The 14,894-nt window shown below is 45.1% G+C and overlaps 1 protein-coding gene and 1 long non-coding RNA gene across 4 annotated transcripts in view; one reads left to right on the top strand and one right to left on the bottom strand.

Annotated features, from left to right (window-relative positions):
- NALF1 (NALCN channel auxiliary factor 1) overlaps positions 1–14,894 on the bottom strand; it is a 610,092-nt gene that overhangs the window by 311,638 nt on the left and 283,560 nt on the right. The gene's annotated exons all lie outside the window — the stretch shown is intronic.
- LOC132346798 (uncharacterized) lies at positions 9,124–13,808 on the top strand. The gene is made up of 3 exons (XR_009496747.1): positions 9,124–9,433; positions 9,669–9,936; positions 13,557–13,808. It is a non-coding gene; the product is annotated as an uncharacterized lncRNA (long non-coding RNA).

A 14,894-nucleotide genomic window follows, 5' to 3' on the forward strand; every position in this document is an offset into this window, starting at 1 on the left:
TGCCCACCCTCCCGAGTGTCCAGCGCCCGGGTTACATTACACTGATCACTGTTAGTACGGCAGAAACCTCTGCTCTGTGCACGGCAGCATCTGTTACTAGGAATGCCAAGCAGCCTCTTGTTACCATTGGGAAAGGTAGTGTTGAATGGAACTCTAAATCTTGCTAGGCTTTCAAAAGAATGCCAATTCTGTTTAGAACTTGTCTTCATTATTTGCTTCCCTGATGTCTCAGAGGGTAAAGAATCCACCTGCAATGCAGGAGACCTGGGTTCAATCCCTGGATTGGGAAAATCCCCTGGAGAAGGAAATGGCAGCCCTCTCCAGTATTCTGGCCTGGAGAATCCCATGGACAGAGAAGCCTGACAGGCTACCATCCATGGGGTGGCAAAGAGTCGGACAGGACTGAGTGACTTTCACTCACTCAAGAATTACAGACTGCCAAAGGGAGCGAGATGAACCAGTGTAGACGAAGAGGCTGGGCTCTGGGATGAGATATCAGGGCTTGAATCCTGGATCACTCATTGACAGATGTGAGTTCCTGGGCAAGTCCCTCAGCTGTATTAGGGGTCAAGAACGAAGTGCAGGCCGAGCAGCTGGAGACAGATCTGACTGCGGTGATGATTCCATGACAGCTCCAGTCCTTTAAACACAAGCACACGCTTCCCTCGGAACAGAGGACGGGACCACCCACCCTCGTCTAGTGCAATCAGGGCAAGCTTCCCTGCGGAGGTGATGCATGGGCTGAGACCGGAGGCTGTGAACAGGAGGGTGTGCGTGAAGGCAGCAAGAGAAAGCAGAGCACAGGAGGGAAGGTAACACGAAGGGCAGTTTGCCTTTTTTTTTTTTTTTTTTTTGATTGGAAAAGTCTTGCTATTAGGATCTAAAGTATGGGCAAGACTGAAAATCATCAAAGTTAAAAATAAGTTGAATTAGTAACAATTAATAATTGCGCAAAGAAGCTGAATAGATACTTCTCCAAAAATGTATACAAATGAATAGTCAATAAGCTCATTTTAAAAAAAAAGATGCTTGCCATTGTATTATCAGAGAACTGCAGATCGAACCCAGAGTGAGACGGTGTCTCACGCTCCCTGGGGAGGCTGCAGAGGAGTCCTTGCGCACTGCTGCGGGGGACGGAAAATGGCACAGCCCCTGGGGACCCAGCCCTGCAGTGCCTCACTTGTTTAAACAGAAAGTTGCCGTATCAGCCAGCAGTTTTTCTCCTAGGTACACATGTTAAGGAACGTGTAACAGTTGTGCAGACAAGAAACTGTACACAAACATTCATAGAAGAACTGTTTACGACAGCTAAACGATGGAAACCACTCAAATATCTGTCAGAGGATGAATGGTGAAACAAACTGTCCTTTATCCATATGAAGGAATGTTATTCAGCAGTGGAAAGAGGTGTACTGATACAAACAACTAATAGAGGTAACCTTGAAAAACACTGTGCTAAGTAAAAGAAGCCAGTCAGAGGCCACAAGTTTTATGACTCCATTTATACAAAATGTCTGGGGCAGACAAACCTATAGACAGAGAAAGGAACTTAGTGGCTACTTGGGGCTGAGCGGGATAGTCTGAGATATTAGGACAGAGGGGTAATAACTACAGGACGGGGTTTCCCTTTGCAGTGATGAAAATGTGCTAAGATTAACTGTGATTATGACTGCCCATTTATGAACCTATGCTAAAGCCCATTGAACTGTATACTTTAAATGGGTGTATTGTATGGTATGTGAATTATGTATGTATAAAGTTGGTTTCTTGAAAAAATAGTAACTGAATTAGATTTGGTCAAAAGGCGTTTTCACTTTGGAAAAGAAGCAAACTTCACTGTTATTATTTCCTCTCAGCCAAATCCATTTCCTTATTTTACACGGGGTTTAGTATGACGCCCAAGGCCATGGCTTTTCATCAATATATGATATTAACTGAAAATAAAATTAAAGAAACATATAAGTTATTCTTTACATGTAGTTGTTAGATAATTCCATAAAGCTTTTCACAAAAATTAAAAATAAAAGTCAAATTATTAGCTTATAGTTTTTCTTGGAAAATGTGCTAAATATTACACTTTTGGATTATTAAAATGATGCTATAATTTATCATTTTAACTCATATTTAGAAAACACTAGAAGCCATGGCATTTTATATTCTGTGATGATTTATATTAACTCCCTTAATCCCCTCATCTGTCATGACCCCCTTTCTCCTCACAATGTTTAGTAATCTCTGATCTAACCTATCATCATCTTGATTAAACCACAATGTTTAGTAATCTCTGATCTAACCTATCATCATCTTGATTAAACCTTGTTAAGCTTCTCACCTCTGTTTTCTAAAGAGCCATGTTGACTCACCCAGTTAGAGACATCAGTTGAAGTCATCCCACATACATGCAGATCAGAACTCTTTAACAGACTTCATGAATATTAAAAGTCAAGTTGTTGTCTTTTGTTAGAGCTACTGCACATTAGAAGTGTATGCAATTATTGTGTGGCTACAGCATTCACATTAAACAGGATTACCACTAAGCTTGTGTACTTTGAAACGTGAAACATTGTTATTTCTCAGAGTGAATTCTGTTCCTAAATTCAGAACAAACAGTTCCTGTAATAGACACCAAATTGAATCAAGGGAACTCCAGGTGCCCCGAGCACTAAAACCTAACGTAAAAGCTACATCGTAGGTTATGATTCCATCCCAGCTCACTGTGTTTAACATAGCGGGAACCACAAAATGAAAACCACATATTGCAGATCCAAGTGCATTTACTGAGACCTACTCATGGGAAAAATGACCCAGGTATGCCCTCTACCTTTTATATGAAAAGGCAAGTATAATGCAGTCAACTGGCAGAGACCTTGGCTTACTAGATATCTCCCTAAAGAAACAAAAATCTGCCATACACACACACACACACACACACATACACACACACACACGTGTATATAACAAGTTTACATATACTGTTTATATGTAACAAGTTTTAGAGTTCTCAACTTGAGTTAGAAGTGAAATAGTGGAAATATAGTGGCAATTTAAAGTGTTAAATATCTATAGATGACAAAAGATTTTTATTGTCAATACATATGGCCAAAAGTGTTTTTTGTTGGGTTTTTTTTTTTTTAAACCTAACAGTGGGTGGTGTTTCTAGTCAGGGAATAAAGTCAAAATATAAACAAAGCATCTTGGTACTCAAACATATCAGAATGCATCTTTCTGCTAGAATTTGTCAGACGATCAGAATGTGCAAACATGATAATAGCAAGCTATATGTACAGCAAATGAAATTATGAAAAGTCACTCTGAGCGAGCCATCTAAAAGCAGGCCACTCACATAAGGGAGGTGAGCAGACACCTGGTTTTAGGGAAGGGCCCTCAAATCTGCAAATGCAGTTTCTGAGACAGTCGAAGGATGTGATTTTTACCCAATCCTTCAGTTAGAAAGGATTTGGCATTCGTGACGTTATTTTAATATGCTCTGTATTCCCAGTTCACAGACTTCTTTACTTCAAATGAGTCTAGCTGTAAATGAGAATAGATGTCTTAACTATCCAAAATGAAGAAAAACAGCAATTTTCCTCACAATTTCCCACTGTAATAAACAAAAATATCACAAAGGCAAAATAGAAGCATAAGCAATTTCCAAAGTCAGAATTCCAGTTTCTTCTAAGCCATTTTGCCACGACACTGAGACAAATCAGGTCTAACAGCAACATTTTGGTCAAACTGGCCAGAATGCCGTCGCAGGCTCCACCTGCAGGGACCGCTGCAGGAAACCCGCTCCTGCCGTTGCCTCTGTGTAAAGGTCTGGCCCCCTCCCCTCCACAGAGGAGCCTGCTGCTGACCTCCGCCCTGGGGGGAGACTGGAGCACAGCGAGCGTGAGCTGAGAGGCAGAAGAGAGATGCCCTCATAAAAATCCTGGAGCATTCACTGCGTGCCAGTCGCTTCCTGTGGAGCCAGACGGAGCCGGAGGTGAACTAACAGAGGTCCGGTCCGCTCCAGGGGACGGATGTGGACCACAGAGCGACCACACACGAGCAGCATGCCCTGGCAGACTGTGCCGGGTTGCTCTGGGCTCTGGGTCAAACTGTGACCCTACCTGCAGACATGGAGAGGTTCTATCTCCCAGGACCCCTAAGCGTGCTCTTATTTGGAACTGGGGCCTTTGCAGATGGAGTCAGGTTAAGAGGAGGTCATTCCCATCCAATCCTACCAAACCCTAATCCAGGGAGACTGGTCTCCTCATAAGAAGGGAGAGATACAGAGGCAGATTTGCATGGAGGGAAGATGCTGCGAGATGCAGGGAGAACGCTCTGAGATGCCGGATAAAGAGAAGGGAGCGATGCTTCTCTCAGCCAAGGGGTGCCAAGCGTTGCCAGCCATGCCAGAAGCCAGGGGAGGGGCAGGGCCCAGACTCTCCCTGCGGAAAATGTGGTCCTGCCAACACCGGTTTCACACGACCAGCTTCCGGGGACGAAGGCGGACGCCTCTGCTGTTGCAGGCAGCACAGTCAGACCCCAGGCTGCAGGAGAGCCCTGTAGGGACTGGAGCTGATCTCAGGAGGAGGGAGCAGGGAGGTCAGGAAAGACTCCCTGAAAATGTGACGTGGGAGTCTGAGGCCTGAAGGAAGAGTAGGGGGAGCAGATAACGGAGTTGGGGGTCAGACGTGTTTCCAGACACGAACCAGCGTGGTGCAAAGGCTGTGGAAGCCCAGGCGTCTGATGCGCTCCAGCTGGGAGGAGGTGGGTGAGGATGACACCCCGACAGTAAAGCCCGCCTGGGGAAGGAGGCAGCCAGGCCAGCAAGGATGTAAAGGCCTCAAGGGCTGAGGAACAAAAGCATTCAGCAGGCTCGTGTCTGAGCAGGAGACAGGCTCTATGCACGACTCTCTTCCTGCGTGTTCCGTCACCCTGGAACGTATATAGCATTGGAGCCTACAAGGAGGCAAGTGTTGGTCACTCAGTCATGTCTGACTCTCTGTGACCCCATGGACTGTAGTCCGCCAGGCTCCTCTGTCCATGGGATTCTCTAGGCAAAAGTACTGAGTGAGTTGCCATGCCCTCCTCCAGGGGATCTTCCCCACCCAGGGATCGAACTCAGGTCTCCGGCTTTGGAGGCAGATTCCTTACTGTCTGAGCCACCAGGGAAGCCTCTTGGCACCTAGAGATACCCTTAATAACTAGTGTGCCCAACAGCGGAGCTTCTTTCCAATAGCAGATACCATTCTGGAAAGGACATTTTTGCAGGCCTCTGTTCACCAAATAAAAGCAGGCATGTCCTGGACACTGAGATGTCAGCGCGTCTGAGAACAATTCCCAGCTTGCTCCTGGAGACCTCACAGGGGGCTGGAAGCTGGTGGGCCTCCCTTCTTCCTGGGGAGAGAGCCAACCACCCAGCATCACCTGTAACTCACACTAGCCTCTGGGGCCGGGGGCCACCGTGCCCACAAAGGCCACTGTGAGTCAAGGCCGTGGTGATCTGTCCGTCTTCCTCCTCTGCAGGCTGGTATCGTGGGAGGCTGCCGCTTGAACTTGGGGCTTTTAATAAACAGACTGCCGTGTTCGTCCACCAGCAAGAGAAGTCAACGGCAAGCACAAATCTGCCTTGTTATGGCCTCCCAGCCTTCCCTAACACAGGTTTGCCCAGAAACATCACTCACACACTTCTTTTTAATTGACCTCATGGGGGTTACATGTCCAGATTGTAATAGCCTGAATTATTTCACTTTAAACTAGGATCGGCCGTCCTAAAACTACATTCATTTGTGCATTCATGTTCTATATTGACCTTTTTATTTGCACTTCCAGGGGGCAAAAAAACCTGTGGCTGCAACCTTGAACACTGCAAATACAAATCAATAATGCTTCGCTACAAGTTAAGCTTAATTATTTTGTTATCGCTTCTATTTCCCATTCTCTTGGCTGTGTTCAACCTAACCATCCAGGCTTGCTATGCCTTAAAAAAATCCTCTAAAGACCAATATTGAACTAAAAAGAAAAAGAAAGCTATATAAACAAAGTCCCATTGAAATAGTATATAAAGCTACCTGCAGTAGAAAATAAGAATTTTGTCAAATATATCAATACAAGTGTAAGAAAAAAATAGAAATGTTGTGATAGATGATATCCAGGAAATATATAATGCATAAAATATATGTATTAAAATTGACATCTCTCTTTTCCCACTCCCCCTTTTCCAAGTAGCACTTCCCTGGCTACCTGATATCATATTTGTCATTTTATGGTATAGGAAGGAAATATGGCAGAGTGATTTTCAGAAAAAATGTTCGCAGGCCTGATTTTCTAAATCCAACTCAAATACTAGCTGTGTGACCATCACTAAGTCATTCCATCTTTCTTATCATCTTGAAGTGAAGTGAAGGGAAGTCACTCAGTCGTGTCCGACTCTTTGTGACACCATGGACTGTAGCCCACCAGGCTTCTCCATCCATGGGATTTCCCAGGCAAGAATACTGGAGTGGGTTGCCATTTCTTTCTCCAGGGGATCTTCCCAACCCAGGGATTGAACTCAGGTCTCCTGCATTGCAGACAGACGCTTTACTGTCTGAGCCACCAGGGAAATCTACCTCCTCATTTGCAAGTGGGGATAACAATACTTACCAAAATTAGAAAATAAAATGGCAAAAATATATGTTTCTGATCTTGTTCTTTGGGGCCTCACACTTGGGAGAACGTCCCATAAATGGAAGTCATTAGTAATATTCAGAGCTTCCCTTATTGCTCAGTTGGCGAAGAATCCTCCTGCAATGCAGGAGACCCTGGTTCCATTCCTGGGTCGGGAAAATACCTTGGAGAAGGGATAGGCTACCCACTCCAGTATTCTTGGGCTTCTCTTGTGGTTCAGCTGGTAAAGAATCCACCTGCAATGCAGGAGACCTAGGTTCGATCCCTGGGTTGGGAAGATCCCCTGAAGAAGGGAAAGGCTGCCCACTCCAGGATTCTGGCCTGGAAAATTCCATGGACTGTATGGTCCATGGGGGCGCAGAGTTGGACACGACTGAGCGACTTTTACTTCCAATAATATTCATAACTTATAAAGAGAACGTACACTGTAAACTGTACTTTTATGACATCAGAAGAGAACACACAGATATAATAATTTGTTATACCATAGTTATGTGACTTAAAAGGGCAGAGGTCGTGAAGGAGTTGTTATTACTGTTTTCCATATTATAGGGAAATGCTGTACTGAAACTGAAATCCAGAAAAGGGGAATTCTATTATGAAATTCCGTATTTTTCCATTTTCTAATATGTATTAGAATAACATGTTTCAAAATTTTGTAATTAAAGAGTCTATAATAGATACCATCTGTGGATTACTGATTTTTTTTTAAAATCTGTTGTTTAATAATAATATAACTATGATCATTTTGTGTTTACCATTAGTCAGGTCATGTGAAAAGCATTTTACACAAGTCCACTAATTAATCCTCACAGCAGCGAGGTTGGCAGCCGTCATTATCCCCATTTTACAGATGAGGTAACTGAGGTGTGATTTGTCAGTGCAACACAGGGTGCAAAGGGCAGGTTGGTGGCTGCAGAGCCCACGTTCCCGACCCGCCCACACTGCCCCTCCCTACAGCTCACCCTCGGCCTTCAACACTGGGGACCTCAGGGGAGTGAGTCCATCTAGGGGGTGACACAGATTTCAGTGAAGTGGCTCAGTCATGTCTGACTCTTTGTGACTCCATGGACCATGGACTGTGACCTACCAGGCTTCTCAGTCCATGGGATTTTCCAGGCAGGAGTACTGGAGTGGGTTGCCATTTCCTTTTAACAGAGCGGTAAAGGCATGCTTGTGTTAATATTAAATTGAAATTATTGATCAAGTCTAAAATCCAGCAAGGCCATCAGTGAAACAAAATGATATTTAGAAAACATAGATGGAAGAGCTGTGTCTGCAAGACCACAGGCGGTAGGACAAGGGATCACAGAAGAAAAGGCTATTAACCTAGAAGAAACAGTGGAGGAACCGTCCTGATTGTTAGCACTGTCTACAAATCCCTCCTCCATCCTGATGGCTGATCTCTGCCATCCATCTAAGGGAGGCACCACCTGCCCTTAAAGGTGTCTCCAGCACCCTGGAGGAGAAGGGGACGACAGAGAATGAGAGGGTTGGATGGCATCACCGACTCAATGGACATGAGTTTCAGTAAACTCCAGGAGTTGGTGTTGGACAGGGAGGCCTGGCGTGCTGCAGTCCATGGGATCGCAAAGAGTCAGACACGACCGAGAGACTGAACTGAACTGTTATCTCCATATATCCATTTATATATATGGAGAAGGCAATATATATATTGCCTTATACTGCCAATATATATATATTCATAATGAATGTAGTAGTCCTACAAAAAGAAAGAACATGTGAAAAAGATGGGTAATTATGTTATAGCCTGCCAGTTTTCAGACTGTAATCTTAAGGGTATTTAGAATATGTTTAAAGCATTACATCATATTTTTAGAAAGTAAAAGATTCATGTTTTACCAGTGATTTGTATGTGTGTGTTAAGTCACTTAGGTCATGTCCGAATCTTTGTGACCCCATGGACTGTAGCCCACCAGGTTCCTCTGTCCATGGGGATTCTCCAGGCAAGAATACTGGGGTGGGTTGCCATTCCCTGCTCCAGGGATCTTCCCAACCCAGGGATTGAACCTGCCTTTCTTGCCTCCTGCATTGACAAGCAGGTTCTTTTACCACTAGCGCCACCTGGGAAATCCGAATGAGTTAAATAGGCATTTAATCACTCTTGTCAGTCATTTATAGAGACCTTACTGATACACTTGGGGTGAACAGTGTCACCGAAGTTATTCCACGTGGAGGCCTTCTCAACTCTGCTTCATTTATAAGAAAGAAGGCTCACTCTGTGGCTCTGACAGCCTGATTCTAAACCGATCCTGCCCCAGTTCTCACCGCCTGGGGGTCCACGCCTGCTTAAAGGGCACGTTCACCACCTGATCGAGCCAGGAAGTGGAGGCCTCTGGCCTCAGCAGCCCCCCTGACCCCCTCCCTGGTCACCCACCACACACCTCAGTGTCCTAGTCTGTAATTGGAGATGCTCCTATGACCTCACAGAGTTGGGGATGGGCGGGGGATGTTACAGATGGCATGGGGCATGGTGCAGGGCCTCCTGATGTATGGCAGGGGGTCTGAGCTGACCCCAGAGGAGTCAGAATTCAGTGCAGCTCCGGGCTGCCTCAGAAGGAAGCTGAGTTTCCAGCTTTCTCTAGATTGCTTGCGAGGACAGAACTGTGTCTGGTCTTCTGTCCTGGGGAAAAGGCCACAAGGGAAAACTAAAAATACTTTGCGGGGAGGATCTGTTGAGTTCCCGAGGCTTTGCAACTTCAGACAGGGATTGGGGAAGGTCAGGGCCGAGCACACCAGTTCCCCCCAGCACAGACCAGTGAGTGCCTGCAGCCCAGGGAGGGCTGAGGGAAGGCAGGGCGGGTAGAGCCTCTGCAGCCTGGGGACCCCAGGGCCTCCCCGTTGGCTCCCATCAAACTGGATGCTTCACTGATACACGTTTTGACCCCAGAGCTTGCCGGCTCTCTTCCTTTCTAACAGCCGCTGCTCCTGGCCCCCCAGCCCCGCTCGCTGCCCCGCAGTTTTATATCGTGTCTTTGTGACTCCCTCTCCAGCTGCCACCCAGGCATCGTGATGAATATGCCATTCCTTTGGTGGAGGGAAGGTCTTCCCAGGGCAGAATGCACCATCAGGCTGGTCCACAGGGCTGGGTGCGGCGTGCCAGACTCCCGTGGGGAGGATGCTAAGAAGGGAGGAACCAAGACTGCAGAAGAAGCATCTGCCCGGCTCTGCAGGCAGGCCAGGCCCCAGGGAGGCACAGAGAGAGCCCAACCACCCAGGAGGTGCTGCTCAGAGAGGTTTTCCTCCTCCTACACATGACAGGTAAAAGAGACCACGTTGAGCTGTGAAACCCCGCTTTGACTCCAGTGATTATCACAGCTCTCTCATGATTCTAGTTGGCAGCAACCAACAGAATCCAATCCATCATTTGGCGGGCTGCTTAATTATCCTGGGATCCATCCCCCGCCCCAACCATCAGAATAGGCGCTGGAACAGGATCATACAGACTTCTTCATGCAAATTATCCCTCAACGTTTGTTTTTTGAAAGGAGGAGAAAAATGTTTGATTATAGTAAAACAGATTTGGGAAGCTCTCGGGAAACCCGAATCCACTTTGGATAACAATCATTCGCTTTTCTCCACTTGCTCACATTGCCTCATTGTTAACCAGCGCATCATTCATTAGGTATGCCCCCGAAGAATAATGAAAATAATTGTGAATAACAGGGGGAAACCTATTTGAATTACCAAATCAGTAGGCTTTATAGAGTAAATTTAGAAGAACTTCAGTTTTACTGCCTGCAACAGTATAAGGTTATATAAAGACCGTTGTTGTCATTCAGTGGCTAAGTCACGCCTGACTCAGTAGCTAGCAGAACATATGGTCCATTAGAAATGGTGCAGATCTCTTTCTGTGTGTTTGTTTTATTGTAGCAAAAAGCACATAACATGAGATCTGTCCTCTTAATGAATTTTCCATTGTACATGCCAATATTGTTAACTATAGCCACAGTGTTACGCAGTGGACTCTAGAGTTTCTTCCTTTTACAGAACCAAAACCTACGTTCCCCACCCCTCAACCCTGGCAAGCACCTCTCTACTTTCTGCTTCAATGAGTCCGACTACTTTAGATACAGCAAGTCGGTAGTAAAATCATGCAGTGTTTGTCTTCTAATGACTGGCTTATTTCCCTCTACTATGTCCTCAAACTATACTCTTTCTACCCCCTTCTGATGTCTGTGTCAGAAGCTTTCTCTATCTCCTTTATACTTTAATAAAACTTTATTACACAAAATCTCTGAGTGATCAAGCCTTGTCCCTGGCCCCGGATTGAGTTCTTCTCTTCCGGAGGCCAAGAATCCTGGCATCTTTGCGTGGTTCAGCAACAACCTTTCATCTTGGGAGCTCGTCTGGGATTCTTCAGGACAAGATGGCAGCTAACAATTCCAGCCTCACTCCTTTGAACTGTATCCTGAAAAACTGGGATAGATCTGATCCCCAGGGCTTAAAGAAGACATACCTGGTCTTCCTATGTGATACTGCATGGCCGAAGTATCCACTGGAGGATGGCGAATGGTGGCCATTTGGAGGGTCTCTTAAGTATAATACTATTTTACAATTAGACCGGTTCTGTAAAGAACCAGGGAAATGGGTAGAAGTAGCATATGTGTTGCCCTTTTTCTCTCTGCGAAATATGCCAGACTTATGTCCTAAGGGTATAGATTTGAGTGTGGCTCCTTCAGCTCCCTCCTGTCCTCCTACTTTGCTAGATGAGATGGAGGACAGGAGACAAAAAGAGATAAACAATAGCAGGTTTCTCCAATCTATCCCTGGGATATAGGCGCAGAACAGCCAGAGAGACTGAGGAACAGCCACACAACCTGTTACCTCTTCATGAAGCACCCACGGGGAGAAATAATCAGCCTATGAGAGTGCAGTTCAGTTCAGTTCACTCTCTCAGTTGTGTCTGACTCTTTGCGACCCCATGAATTGCAGCACGCCAGGCCTCACTGTCCATCACCAACTCCCGGAGTTCACTCAAACTCATGTCCATCGAGTCAGTGATGCCATCCAGCCATCTCATCCTCTGTCGTCCCCTTCTCCTCCTGCCCCCAATCCCTCCCAGCATCAGAGTCTTTCCCAATGAGTCAACTCTTCACATGAGGTGGCCAAAGTATTGGAGTTTCAGCTTTAGCATCAGTCCTTCCAAAGAACACCCAGGACTGATCTCCTTTAGGATGGACTGGTTGGATCTCCTTGCAGTCCAAGGGACTCTCAAGAGTCTTCTCCAACACCACAGTTCAAAGCATCAATTCTTCGGTGCTCAGCCTTCTTCACAGTCCAATTCTCACATCCATACATGAACACTGGAAAAACCATAGCCTTGGCTAGACAACATTTGTTGGCAAAGTAATGTCTCTGCTTTTGAATATGCTATCTAGGTTGGTCATAACTTTCCTTCCAAGGAGTAAGCGTCTTGTAATTTCATGGCTGCAATCACCATCTGCAGTGATTTTGGAGCCCCACAAAATATAGTCTGACACCGTTTCCCCTGTTTCCCCATCTATTTCCCGTGTAGTGATGGGACAAGAAGCCATGATCTTAGTTTTCTGAATGTTGAGCTTTAAGCCAACATTTTCACTCTCCTCTTTCACTTTCATCAAGAGACTTTTTAGTTCTTCTTCAGTTTCTGCCATAAGGGTGGTGTCATCTGCGTATCTGAGGTTATTGATAACAAGCCTTTTTCTTATCAAGAAATACAAAGAATCAAGGCGGATCTCAGAGACTATTTAGAGGACCCAGAAAAATATATTAGAGCTTTTAAAGGTTTTACTTTGCTTTATGATCTTACTTGGAAGGATGTGATATATATCTTGGGACAAACGCTGACTCCCGACTCAAAGACTCAAGTTTTGGGAAAAGCGGTTGCTTATGGAAATAAATTTGGAGAAGGAAATGGCAACCCACTCCAGTGTTCTTGCCTGGAGAATCCCAGGGACGAGGGAGCCTGGTGGGCTGCCGTCTATGGGGTCCTCTGAAGTGACTTAGCAGCAGCATGTCCTCAAAGTTCATCCACACTGTAGCATGTAGCAGGATACCCTTCTTTTTAAGGCTGAACAATGTTCTGCTATATTATGTACCAGTTTCCTTTCTGTCAAGGAACACTTAGGTTGTTCCCACATCTTGGCTACTGTGAACAGTACTGCAGTGACCACGGGGTGCAGACATCCCTTCGAGATCCTGATTTTAATCCCTTTGAATATGCATTATACACTGAGAAGTAGGACTGCTGGATCATACAGTCGTTCTAGTTTAAATTTTTTTGAAGAATTTCTATACTGTTTTCCACAGTGTCTGTACAAGTTTACACTCCCACCAGCAGTTACGAGGCTCATGTTCAATGACTAGATAAGAATGGTACATGTTTAGAGCACTGGTGAAATTAAAAACAAATGCCCCAACTTGACCTAAAAGAGCTCAGGAATATATTTAAATAATTTTTTTTTTTTTTGCACAAATTACTATTGAATCTTCTCAAATTCTAAATCAGTAAAGTTTTAAGTTTAGTCCAAGAATGTATTCTTGTCTTGAAGGTTATTCTGGCTTTATATTTAAGCTAAAGTTGTTTAGGCACAAGAGGATTCAACCAAATTCTTATACATATAGGTCTGTGGGAGACATACCAATTGATTAATAAAAGAAAGACAGGGAGAGAGAGAGGAGGGAGAAAAGGTTATATTGGCCACAGATGTGAGGCTGGTAATAGTTCTGTTTGCTTTTCTTCAAAACTGTGCCTTTTTTTTTCTTTTTTTTTTAGATATGTGGGAAAGCCTTGGGAAATAATAATTGGATTAGAACTTTTTTTGATCTTTCCTTTAACATTAGAACTCAAGAGACCATATAGAAAATGCTGAATTCCTATCTGTTTCATTGTTCAACAGTTCCTTTGGATTAGGTGTGCTGTCAGCAGTGGACAGAAGAAGGAAGAGGATGGAGAGAGACAGGAAGAGGCAGAGGGAGAGGATGGAGCAGAGAAGGGGGGGAGGACGTCCCTGACACAGGAAGAGAAGCATGAGCATTCAGTGCAAACCACTGCTTAGCGCCAGCGCGCAGCTGCCCATCGAGCCAGGCGCTGGGTTGGTGCACAGAAGCCCACTGACCCCAAGTACTGAGAACTGGAATTCGATTTTCAATTGCCAACAACGTGGTATCTATTATTTATTTAATATTCTATGGCCGGAGGCTTGCTTCTTAACATGAATATTGTTTTGGTAGTATTTTTTAAAGAACCTTCATTTGTCATTCAGTCATTCACCTGAATTGACGGCTGACTGTAGCCTGGAACTCTTCTCAGCCCTACTGCTGTCCGCAGGTGAGCAGGCACGGTGTGTGCACAGAGTTCTTACTAAACCCTTCTAGAGGCGTCCTGGAGGGTGCAGCCCAGCCCAGTTCAGGAGAAGACAGAAACTCTGTGGAGGGTGTTGGGGTTTCTGCGCAGCTGGCGGAAGACGAGAGCCTGCTCTTTCCCGACTGTTTCAATCCTAATGGCCCTCCTCTGGGGTGTGCAATAAAAATACCTCCCCACTTTAAGCTTCACCGGGGATATTTTAGTTTTCTTTGGCCCTGCCTGAGACCTTTTGCTCGTCTATAATTCAGACAAAGGACCTTGATAGGTAGTTAGGGTTTGCTTTACCAAAATCTTTATTTGACATGTTTCTTGGAGTACCATTAAATACTCATCACTATTTATTAACTTTACCACTCTATTTAAAGGAAGCTACTATCTATGCTTTTCAATCTCAAAGAGAACTTGCTGAAACCAGGCTAGATGGCCAGCTACTCTCCGTACCAAAAATCCACCATGCTGTCCTTTCTCCCCAGTGGGTAAGTCACAAAGATCACGCTGGTGGCCACAACTGAGCTTCTGCTCCTGGTCAACACGGTTCTTGGAGCTCAACATCAATCCACTGGTAACTTCATAAGCAAATTAATTAGGACTGGAAAACTGAAGGATTGGCCAAGGAGAGAGCTTACCACCAAGTCAAGGCTAATTCCAGGAGATGTCAAAGTTATTTCTACAATTAATAGTTATTCAAATTCTGTCTTTATGAAGGTGAAGGAGACTTACCAAAAGTTGGGGTTATTGCCAGTAGCGTCAACAGGACTTGGGACACCTCAAACAGACCACCTGACCTGCCTCTTGAGAAACCTGTATGCAGGTCAGGAAGCAACAGTTAGAACTGGACATGGAACAACAGACTGGTTCCAAATAGGAAAAG

The sequence above is a fragment of the Bos taurus genome, chromosome 12 (genome assembly GCF_002263795.3).
Source record: "Bos taurus isolate L1 Dominette 01449 registration number 42190680 breed Hereford chromosome 12, ARS-UCD2.0, whole genome shotgun sequence".
Taxonomy (NCBI): domain Eukaryota; kingdom Metazoa; phylum Chordata; class Mammalia; order Artiodactyla; family Bovidae; genus Bos; species Bos taurus.